Source organism: Patagioenas fasciata, chromosome 10 (assembly GCF_037038585.1).
Source record: "Patagioenas fasciata isolate bPatFas1 chromosome 10, bPatFas1.hap1, whole genome shotgun sequence".
Taxonomy (NCBI): Eukaryota; Metazoa; Chordata; class Aves; order Columbiformes; family Columbidae; genus Patagioenas; species Patagioenas fasciata.
The window spans coordinates 18,998,220-19,010,411 of record NC_092529.1 but is presented as its reverse complement, the minus strand read 5'-3'; the positions used below and the strand labels follow the sequence as shown (position 1 = coordinate 19,010,411).

General features: G+C 40.1%; 1 long non-coding RNA gene across 1 annotated transcript in view; it reads right to left on the bottom strand.

Annotated features, from left to right (window-relative positions):
- LOC136105983 (uncharacterized) overlaps window positions 1-11,879 on the bottom strand; it is a 37,472-nt gene extending 25,593 nt beyond the window's left edge. Inside the window, exon 1 of the long non-coding RNA XR_010652064.2 lies at window positions 11,653-11,879. This is a non-coding gene — a long non-coding RNA (uncharacterized lncRNA). The remainder of the gene's footprint in view (window positions 1-11,652) is intronic.
- Window positions 11,880-12,192: the final 313 nt, after the last annotated feature.

Here is a 12,192-nt window from a genome sequence, read left to right as displayed (position 1 = left end):
ACCTTAATTCTACTCCTTACCTACTCTTTTCCTTTAATGTTATCTTTTATTGTCAGGGAAGATGAAATAGACGTGAATTCAGGGATTTATGCTTTAAGTCACTATTGAAATGTTCATGTTCACTTATTTTATGCCTCTAGTCACTGAATTTGCAGCAATAGGCCTGGTATTGGATAAAACTAAAAACTGATGGTGGAAACGTATTCAAGAATATATGCAAGATGGTAGCATCTGCATCAGAATTAGATTTGTAAGAGGAAGGCTTAATCAGAGAAGCAGAGTAGGACACAACAAGCATATCCAGAAACCACATCTTCAAATATGCAAGGATGAAGTAGGCATGTGGTTTGCTGAACCGAGGTCCCCTTGGTACTGCTGCAAACCACAGATGTGAGGCAGCAGGAATATGTTAATGTTGCCCAACTTAAGGACCCCTCTGAAACTAATACGCGTCATTACTGAGGCAGATTATGGTTACAAGTCCAGGTATGTCACTACCAAAGGGATGACAACACCCAGGTCACTCAAAACAATACATTGAAATGAAACGGTCACATCCAGGATGCAGCAAGCGGGCAGAAGTAGCAGCAACCATTGATTAAAGATTCTGATAAGGAAAAACCCTTTCTTATATACAAATGTACATCACTAGAAGAAAAGGAAAATAAAATACCAGAAAAAGCTTGCTGATAATTTAAAACCAGAAAATTAAACTTTTGCTTTATCTGTGGTTGTGACACTAGAGTATCAAAGAAAAATTCCACTGAGAATTCAAAATGTGCCTTCCAAACAGAATGAAAAATAAAAATGTAAGGCTGCTGTAGAGTATTTAAAAGTATTTGCAAGAAAAAAAAAAAAATTATGCAAAACCACCGAACTGGAAACAACATTCCCCAGGAATCCCCTCCTGAGAAGCTTTATTGGTTCTAGCTCTCAGGAAGTCTTCACGAGTTCCCACTGTATGTAGGAATGCAAATAGGTCCAGAGGGTGCATTAACAAAGGACATCATACCAGCCCAAGTGATGTCATTGCCTTAGACAGCATGGATGACGTGTGCTCTTCCAACTGCCTGCCTTAGGAAGGCTATTATTGTATGAAAACAAGAATTCTCAGCATGGGCTTCACAAGCCAGAGTTGAGGATCTGTGTCTTTCCTTTGCTGCTCATGACAAAGTCCTCTTGGTAAAACACAGCTGAAACAGGAGGAAGTTTCAATCAAAGCATGGGAAAAAAGCCCTTTGCTGTGTAACGGCTGGGACTCATTCAATAGAGAAAGACAGGGCATAAGAAATGGCTAAACCAGCAGAAACAAGAGGATGAATTCAGCTCCTGCAGACAATGCTTTACCAGCAAGATAAGACAAGATGACTGGGATTTATTTTAACTTTTTCTGGTCCCCAACCAGAGAACTATAAATCTAAAGCCCTGGCCAACATGCAGTTGTTGTTTCCTAGTTTATTGAGCCTCTGACAAAAAAAATGTGAAAACACCAAGAGAGACCCAGCACTTGAGCAGAACTCCTCATGACAATGCATGCAGTGTTCAGCACAGAGGGTAAGTTGCCAAGGAAAGCTATCAAAACCAATGGATAAAGACAATTTTAAAGACACATCTGGGCACTGTTATGACAAGAACATTTGGCAGCACATAGGGATAAAGTTTTAATGAAATATTCTCAAAAAAAAAAAGAAACTTGCTATGCCTAGTCAGTAGAGAAGAGGCCACAATTCCTTATCTTTGCAAGTAACGTATTGCTGAAGCCAAAAGCTCTCCGCTAGGAAACACTGGGCTAAGCAGGTGCTGGCAAAAAGTCAGGTAGCAACTGCAACTGCAACAGCAAACACATCCCTATGGCATCAGGGACAGTAAAAATGTATTTTGCCTATACTAGAAAGGTATTTATTCACCCTGAGGCATCATTGCCCTCAGACAATATGTTAGCACCAAGTGAACAGGCAGAAGGGAGACAGAGTAAGGAGCACCTATACATTCTCATTCTAACACCTATTCACACATCAAGGGAAGGGAATTCAGCAGAGAGGCCTTTTTGGAAACACAAGATAAAGAAAACTACTGAACAACCGTAACAAAATATCCATGTACAACAGCTCTTCTCAGCTCTTGAAGCCCCAAACCATTTGATCTAACAGTCAGAAGCAAAGCTGTATCCAGAGTGCTCATGGAAATAAAAAAAAACACACAACAAACAAACAACTGTTTTTATCCAAATGCAGGAGATGAATCCTGAAGTCACAGTACACATGGATCAGAGCGCTCAAGTGTTACGGGCCATCTCTTCCACTGTTTTTGTTTGACCTGGGCAAGAGCTGCAGTTTCCACAGGCAAACGCTGGACCAAAACCACCATTCAGAGCACAGATGCTGTGATCCAGGTCTGAATTTCAACAGGTCTTTGATGGGGAGGGGAGGGCAAGGCAACCGCCACAGCCTGCTCAGCCACTCCAGGAGGATGCACAAAGTGTTGCAGCTTTTCCAAAGAGGTCTTGTACTGCTTATGGGGTGCCTCTGTCAAGTTTTGCAGAACAAACACATCTCTTTTCAGATCTTCCCACAAGTACCCACAGCGTAATATTTTAGGCATGGTGGAAATGGCCTTTAATCTACCAAGGAACTTGGATCCTCTCTTGCACTTTTGCTTTTCTTATATGAGCACTTGGGAAATCACTGTTGTCAGCTGAATACCATTAAAAATCATGTATTACCATTTTTCACAGAGAACCACTATAAATCAAACCCCTCTTTCAGAGGCAAAGAACAGAGAATAACTCCAAACCACACAAAAAGACCATAGATCCCAATATAGCTATGAACTTCAGGAGAAAATTTACATTCACCAGGAATATTTTTCACTCTGGGCAGTGAGAAATCCACGTGCCCTTTCCGTGGGTGTCCCAGGAAACAGGACATGCAAGTACAGCAGCCCGACTATTCTTTGGGGAAATTCTAGAGAGTATTTCTCATTAAAGAGATGTTCCTGTAAATAAAGGAGACTACTATATATCATTTCCCACCCGAGGCAGACACTTTAACACATACCCAAGAGGCAGGACTGCTCAGGCTCAGAATGTGAGCTAAGTCCTGGAAAGGGATCTGGAAAATGCCACCACTGACAGCAGAGAGGGGAGAGGGGAGGCAGAGGAAGCTGATTTTAAATCACAGAAACAGCAGTCTGCATGTAGACTACATCATGCTGTGGCAGAAGAAAGTGAGGGGCATCGGTGTTCAATCTTCATCATTGTTAAATACCGGTTTAGCTCTCAAACACACACCTGCCCTGAGTAGAGCTTAGCTCAGCTGCTATCATCACCTGCATAGACAAAAGTTTGGAGTCATTTACAGGTCTCTCAGAGTTTTACTTATTGCACATTTGTTCAAGGCAACAATCTTTTCCCTTTACTTCAGGGCACCATTCCCCTTCCAAACAGATATTCTAGCTCGAAGGTGACCTCAGTAGGCTCAGCTGGAGTTAGCTGGTCTTAAAAGGAGAATATTATCTTATTAAAATCACCAGAAGTTTATCCCTGTGGCTTTCAATAATCAGTCCAGAAGACACTTCAGGCCCTAATGCTACTCCTCTTAATCCTGTTGAGCAGCATTCTTCCTTTGCAACTGAAATCCCTCTTTCATGCAGAAGTAGCAGAGCCAGAGGTGAAATCCCCCCACCTTCAGCCACCTAAACGCAAAGCATTTAGTGTAAAATGGCAATCTGTGCTCTTGCTACAGTCAGGCACTGCAGAAAGAGAGAAATCTTACCTATATGGGTTTATAAAAGACCACAAATCCCACTATGGAAATACCTTTTTCCTGCCATCATTTACAGAAGATGCTGGTGGTTTGTTGCTGCAGTACTCTAAGACATAGTAAACCACTCAAAAAACTACTTCCACATCTATTAAAGTTCATGTCATACTCAGTTGTCTTTGTTGATCTGAAGCCCTAAAACCAAAAATGTAAATAACTTCATGAACACAACCTCTCAGAGGCCAACTGACTCCAGTTTATTCCAGAAGAACAGTTTGTTCAAATCTAATTAGATCATTTACAAGTTTTACAGCAAAGCCCTGAGTCATCTGTAAAACAAATTCAAACCCGTGCCATCAAGAAAGTTACAAAAGTTTTTGAACAAAGAGAACATAATCACAGTATCAGGAACAAATTCCCTATTTGACTTACAAACCAGACTCTTTTTCATTAACTCACACAAGGTGACCAGTAGAATCAATTTGACCTCAGAAATTGAAGTTTGCCATGTGGATGCAAGTTAATAAAAAAAGTCATCCAAAGAAGTGCTGAGAGCAGGCACCCACAAAGCATTGGCAGCAGTATAAAAACCACACAGTACCAAGCAAAAATATGATATACGAGTGACACAAAAGCAATGCACACAAAAAGAGAAAGCCTGGAGAATCCTGATACTACACTTCAAGCTGAGACTGCTCCACACATGTCAGGAGGTCTGTACAGGGAAAGATGAACATTTTGAAGAAAGCAAGGCACTCCAGTTTCCCAATATTTCCTCTAGCAACCCCATAGATGGGGTTACTCAACCCTTTGCATTATTTTGTTCCACACACAGGAGCCTAGAAAATTCTGTTCTAACGCAAGTTACTGTTCTGGGTGGGGAGGGGAGGCAAGAAACTCCACTTTTAGATGCTCCAGTTTCCCAGAGGTTTAACAGCTTCCATTTGCAACATAATAACTGCTTAAGTTAAAAAAAAATAAAATAACAAACAATAAAATAACTTGAGTAGTATCAGAGGTTTCAGATTGGGAGTTCAAATTCATGGTACTGTGGGTATTCCCTTTCCTAAGAGGAGATTTGCGTAGTTGAAATTTGGCACATCTCCAAAGTGTTTGCTTCTCTAAGAACATGAGGTTACGAGGACAGCCTGTAGTGTGTGGCAGTTAGGACATTCCTCTGGAACAGGGAGTCAGGCTCAGCTTAACTTCTGCCTGGCCAACCTAGGTCCAAAGAAAAGGCATGAAGTCATGCCCTACAAACCCTGTTCTAGGTAGGCTGTTGGTCTTTGCCTCCCTGCTCAGCTCTAGACTGTCTCAGCTACTCTGCTTTCAGCATCTGAAACAGCAACCTTTTTTTTTTTCCTACTGCTTTCTATTTATATTGTCATACCTATGTCATTCCTCCAAATTAAACATAAGCTATTTATTTTCTACAGTACCTACAGCATTACTTAGGAGTTATTGAAAGTAGCAGAGAAAAAAATATGTCAAAAATAGCCCATGTAGAAAGCTTCGGTATGGCCTTATGTTTACTCATTTGCACTAGGAACTAACTAAAAATAAAACTGCAGTGAAGCAAATGCAAAATGCCTAACACATGAGTAAATTTAGGCAATGCACTGACATCAAGTACTTTGAGGAGTTAGGCTTTTTTTTTCTTTGTTGTTTAAAACAACATCAAGCATGGATTAACATCAAAGTATTTCCAAAATAACAATATGAGATAAAGACTAACTGAAACAAGTTAGGAATAAACACCAGGTTTTTGTTTAATTGCCCAATATAACAACTTCTTACTCAGTTGCTTGCAGGTGCTCCCTACCAGCGCCAGTCCATAACCTCAAACAATAAGGTATCAAAACTCATTCAGATCCAGTTCTTCCCCCTGTTAGGACACCATTTGTGGGCTCCAGATGTCAGCACTGTCCCCTTTCCAGGGTATGTGTCCACACCACATGCCATCAGCACTGCCAGTTAATAGTTCTCCTACCAAGATAATGGATGCATAATTGGACAGCAAGCAAATCATATTCCCAAAACCATGAAGGACCAGGGGGGAAAGTGCAGTTAAGCCTACAGTTGCCAACTTTAATCGATCTTTCAGCACCCACCCAGTTAAACTAAAACATAAAGACACATGACCTCTACAAAACAAACCCAGCATGGTTGGGTACAATTACAGGGTGTTTCCTAAGAGCACAGTTCACCTCAGGATAGAGTGTTCAACCCAGCCCTACCTCTTACTTAAGCCTTTTGAGACAGGCAAGAGAAAATGTCATCTCAGAAGAGCAGAGACTCTCTTTAGTCTTAGTAGCAGATTACACGGGGATAAGCACATACTACAGCTACCCCACTTTGACATAGTGTAATATCATGGTAAGGATCCCTAGTCCATCCCGGCTGTGAAGACTTCAGAGTTGTGGACTCTCAAGTGATTCACAAACACCCTGTCCCAAATTTTTCAGTTCTCAGCTGCTTTTCCTGCTCTGTCACAGTATTCTGCCTCCGTTTCATGTCCTCATTGTCATTTAGCACTAACAAAGCCATTCAGATGCCCTTCTGTTCAGTGGATAGAATAATTTTTCTATCTGACTTCAGTGACTATTACCTTGCCTTCCAGGGATGTCATGTCATCTGTATCCCCCAGGGAATAGAGTGCATATTAGGTACCTAATCCACACTTGCAGAAAGAAGCATTACAAATACCTTTCACTCACTGCAGAATTTAGTATGTGGTAGCTAATTTAATACACAGCACAGTAACTGCTTAGAAACAGTTTCCCAGTCCCACCTCTTCCACTGTTAGGAGCACTACAAATAAATAGAAGTCGTGCTCTTGACAGAGCTGGAACAGGAGGCGAGGGTCAATAAACCTCAGTCAGGAACCTCATATAAGATAACAGGCATAAAACAACATAGCTTTGACTGATAAGACCTTGCTATAAGGTCATACAGCAGAAAAAGTGTGATAGATTCTAATCACAGTAGAGGAGATAGATCTGTTTCTGTATGATCTCGTGAAATGTGGTCATGAACAAAGCATATTGGCTTGGACAAGTTGTTAGAATGAGCATCCACAAAAAATGATTGAAATTTTACTTTAAAACTAGTGTGTTTCGAAATAAATATAGCACAAAGTTCGCACTTTTGAGTGAGAACCAGATGAATGAGAAATGAAATATTTGTGTTGAAAGCTTTGGGTGCAACATTCCAACAGAAATAAAAATATTTATATTTTATATTACAAGCATGCTAACATTGTGGATGAGAGGGAGAAAAGTTAATTTTCAAAGAACACCACAACTGATGACTGAAGTCTCAATTGCAAAGAGTCATAAAACTCCAACAGTCACTTGGCCACAAGTGCCCAACCGTGCTCATTTCTATTCATCAAGTATATTCTGGATTTAAATTTGGTTCTCGAGTTTCTGCCAAGGTTTGTACAAAACCGAAACCTCAAATGTAATGAAAGTAGGTTGAAAGAAGAGATCTGGTAACAACCTTTCAGGTTTTATTCAAGTAGTGCTGTAATTATGGAGGAAAGTGGACCTGGACATCTGTCAACACTTTAATATGCTGTCTTCAAGTGTGACCACATTGTTTAACTCCTTCAAATAAAATTGAAATGTTTATTTTGTAATACAACTCAAAAGATTTAAACAGATTTTTTTTTTTTTTTTCTGAGCATAGATATCAAGGAACAGATTAATCAGAAATAAAATCTAATCCAAAATAAACCGAGATCAATCCCCTTGTGAAATTTTTGGCTTCTTCTGAACAGAGAAGTTGAGATCTTCCTTTAATAGCTCCCCTCTCTTTTTAATTGCCTTTCTCCCTTCTGAACCTATAGACCTTTCCCAGGTCCCATTAGTTAGAAACTTGCCCTTTTGAAGAACTTTGAAGTTAGTGTCTTAGAGATTTTTGGAATAAATGTAGAAAAACATTTCTATTTGAGCTGGAGTCATTGACTTAACATTGTGTGTGCTAAGCAGCCTTGCACAAGACAAGCTCCTAAATTATACAGAGACCCAATGACTCTATGAATATTAAGAAAAAGCCTTCCAAAGCCTTTGCTCTGTGAATGCAGGAGAAAATTACGTGTGCATGCAAGTCTAGGAGGGGAGGAAGTAGAGCCTGTAGTTAATACCATTCCTTTTCTCATACTCAACATAATAACAATTAACTACTGCAATCTGGAAAATAAGCAACTAGAATTAAATTTTACTAGATTCATTGCTTAGAGTTTATGTAAGCAGCAGAACAACCCCTCTTGGCTAGATGCTTCATATTTTAGTGGTGGCATATCAAGCCACCTCACCAGTGTCTGCTCCTAATGTCTTGACTGAGGCCTGAATGGTTCTATAATGATTCTAATCCAGGCTTTCTTCTCCTGAATTATATGCCTTTCTAAAGACATTTCCATGCAACTTTGGTGTCCACTCTCTTAAGTATGCTCCTGTTCTTCAGCTCTTTTGGCTTCATGACTGACACGCCTTCAGTCCTATGCACATCCTTTCCACATCTCGTTGAATTTGTCAGCTGCCCAACATCTGAGGAGAGCTGTGCCTTCATATTTCATTTTTAATAGTTTCATTTCTATAAATTAATATCTTGTTCTTCTCTGATCCATCCTGAGGAAAAAAAAAAATTGAAGGCTAATCCCCAGTGGAACTAATTTTCCTCACCATTGGCACTTCTACAATTGAGTGTTGCACTCACTCCATTGATCTAATGAGGGGGATGAGAGTTCTTTTGCCAGTAGATAGGTTAGCAGATCCTTAGATTTCCTGATAATATGCTTTATTAGTAGGACTGTGCAGGCGAGTAGTCAAGTCCCTCTTGCTCATCTAATGATGACAAGGACATTCAAATGAGTTTCTTTTTTCCCCTCCAGTGCCTGCTCCCATACATATTGGATAAGCTATCCTTGCAAGTTTGGATAGGAGTGATCATCCCTGAGCCATGCAAATCACATGTCCTCTCTCTTCTACTGGAAAAATGGTGATTGTCCTCTGGGCATGGCCCAGACCATAGCCTGGATGCAGAAGGAACAACAATGCCACAGACCACTTTCCTTGCTTCAGAGCTGAACTCCTTTGCACTCCACAGCTGTCCTGCTACCTGGTCCCCTACTTTCCTCCTACCACACAGGAGATGTGATAATGGAAAACAGGGTGGAAAGAGCCTGTTTTTGTCACCCGGAAGGCTCAAATGATACTGTTTCCATGGTTATTTCTTACTATAGTTTCCCCATGGAATATGTTGTGTTTTCTCTCATTGACACCTCAGAGGGACACTCCAACCACTAATGCTCTCTTCAATATTCAATTATCAAAGTCAGTTACACAAAGCCTCACCTGGTTTTTCTTTGTAAAAAAAATTACATGCTTGGCTAGATCAACAAATCCAAGGGATGCTGCAGCTCCTTATTCATCTGAGATTTAGCACACTATTGTAAACCAATAAGCAAATTTTGAGATACATTCATGGCATTGCACTACTGACATAATCAGGCCCTGATCTAGGCCTTCAAGTGAGAGAAACTGTTGTCGTGACACTCAAAACAACTAGACTCACCATTCCATTATCATCCTGTACTATTTTTTTTCAAATTATCAGCAGTTTATTCAGTAAAAATGCTAAAACATAGACAACCACTGCACAAAGAGTTTGCTCAGCTATTGAAGAACCAGCCTAGGACATGAATTATTTCAGGTGAGTAGGTTAGGTATGTAGGTACCTTGTATTTAATAGAGAGATGTGGCTATCCTGAGGATTTCTCCATCCCAGACTCCAGAAGATAACTACTGGTCACATCCTCTAACTAGAGCACAACGTTACAGGGCTGCTGCTTTGAACTAGAGCAGAAGAGCACACCTTTAGAGAATACACTGCAGTTTCTTCTCAAATATGAGATCAGAGCAACTGAGTATGAAGCTTTCATTTTTATGTTGTCATTTCTAACCATAACCATATTTCTTGTCATCTGTTTCACTTCAAGCAGACTGCATTTGCAACCTGGTCAGCTTCGAGCTTTCTGAAGCAATGCAGACTGACCTCCAAGTCCCATTCTAGGGTATGGGCAAAGTAGTGTGCTTGATGACACTTAAGTACAGTTTATTGTCTGAAGAGTCCTATCCAGCGAATGTGTTTTAAATATACAAAATATAAACAATTGTACCTGACACCTATCTTTTGCAGAATCCTTGTTCCTTAGTTAACTTTACAGACAATCACAAAGTGGTCTTTACAGCACTGGTGTCAGGGGAGAAAGAGATGCTTTGAGACAATAACTCAATGGATAAGTTGAAAGATTTGTTTCATACAAAAAGGTACTAAGTGCTCAACCTGGGATTAAAAACCCTGAGAGTCCTGCCCTCTAATGGATGATATGTACCTGTATATGATTTATTGGAAACACTTCACAAAATATTATAGAACAACATGTTACTTTGAGATGTATGCATTTCATTACTCATCATGAGTGTCAGTCGATGACAAATAGTCACAGTTTCCACTGCACAAAGCCTATAAATATATAAGTGCTTATAACCAGAGGGGAAAAAAAAAAAAGATACTATTTTCTATGTGCTTGCTCCCTCCTGGGGAAAAAAAAACCTCGCTATGTTCGGCACTAGCCCCAGTCTGATCTCTGCTGTAGCCATCAAACATGCAAACTGACTTTGGCACTACATGGCACCTATCAGAACTTCATTTTTAATGCACCAATGCATTGCACTTGAAACAGTAGAACAAGCAGTTCAAGAGATTAACATCTCCATTACAAGTAATCACAGGCAGCATTTTACACTGATTGATGAAGTAGCAAGATCATTTTGTGTTCTTCACTTAAGTATCTGAAACTCTCTAAAAGCACATCTTGCATCATGAAATGCACTTGGAATCACTACCTTATCTGTACAAATCACGAGGAAAATATTAATGTAACTACTCTCAGAAGAAGAAAAAAAATGGACTCAAATGTTCACTCTGCTCTAAATAATTAAGCATAAGCAGCAGAATTGAGAATGGCAGTGCAGATGTTTTTCCATGATGTTAGTGCAGCCAATGGGCTGCAGATCTCCCAGCTCTCCTGGTTCTTCAGCTGCTTTTAGCAGTTTCACATTCCATTAACAAGGGACAGTTAATTCTGTCAACTGCACTGCTTTGAAAATCGCTGCAAACAAACCAAAAAAAAAAAACCCCAACGAACTTCTAACTGCATGCATTTCCCTGTGTGAAATAATAACTTTTCCTAGTGACAGAAATTCTGCAGTGAGTACTGGTAAGCCTTGCTTTGCTGCAGCCTCCTTTAAACCCAAACAGCAAAGCCAAACCCTGATGTTAGTAACCGTTATGCCTTTGATGAAATCACTGGAGTTGAACAGGAGTACCAAAAGGGTAGAACTTGATTAGATACATACCTTTCCCTTAATATGGACAAACCCTGCTTAAATTTATATCAGCACAACCCACCAACTGCAACATAGTTACATGGCTCTTCTGGTATATGTACTGAGGTTTGTGCATAAAGCTACCTATAGCTGAACAGGCTTGTCACCAGAAATACAAACCACAAACTCAACATATGTTAAGATGTACAGTATATTTAACATTGCATCCCAATTTGTTTTCTGAGCAGAGACATCCTCTTTGGGATAATCCTGTCCTGTGATTTTATTCTTCTAAAAACACAGCAAGGCACATTTTGGAAGGCTTCAACTCCCTGTGTGCTAATAAGGATCACATCACTTTCTCAACCGGAGTACAGCATGCACACAAGCCACTAAAATTTTACCATTGAATTACTTGCACCATATCTAATGACACCACCTAAAAACCATTGCTAGAGGCTACACAAAATAAATAAATAAATCTTCATAGTACTCACAGGCCAGGAAGCACCTCATGTTCGTGGTAATTCTGTCGTGACAACGTTAGAGCTGTTGACTATTGTGCACCAAGCTCTCCTGGGATGAATTCTGTTCTAGGAAAGGCAAGCCCTTGTCACCAATCCTGTTGGCTTTACTTCATTACTCTGAAAAACAGGTTCTCTGGCAGTAAGCAATCCTTATCTGTGTGGACTGTTAAGGGTAAAGAGCCATTCCCTTCTTGCAACATAACTGGATATCTGTCTAGAAGCATAAAGCAAACTTCAGGGACCCAGTAAGAACTTGTAGGAGGACCCAGAGTCTCCCAGAGCTTGTTAGAGTGACAGCAGGTTTTCCTCTTCCCCAGTGGCTGGCTGTTCTGCATCTTCTATTACAAAACAGTGTGGCCAAGATGAATTCTACAACTGATTTTACACTGAAGAATTCCTTTAATTCTTCAGGCTCAATAACACAAAAAGGCACAGATATTTTTAGTTTATGAAGTGAGGTCTTCTAAAGCTCATACTTAGATACAAAATGATGAGAACAAGGATACCAAC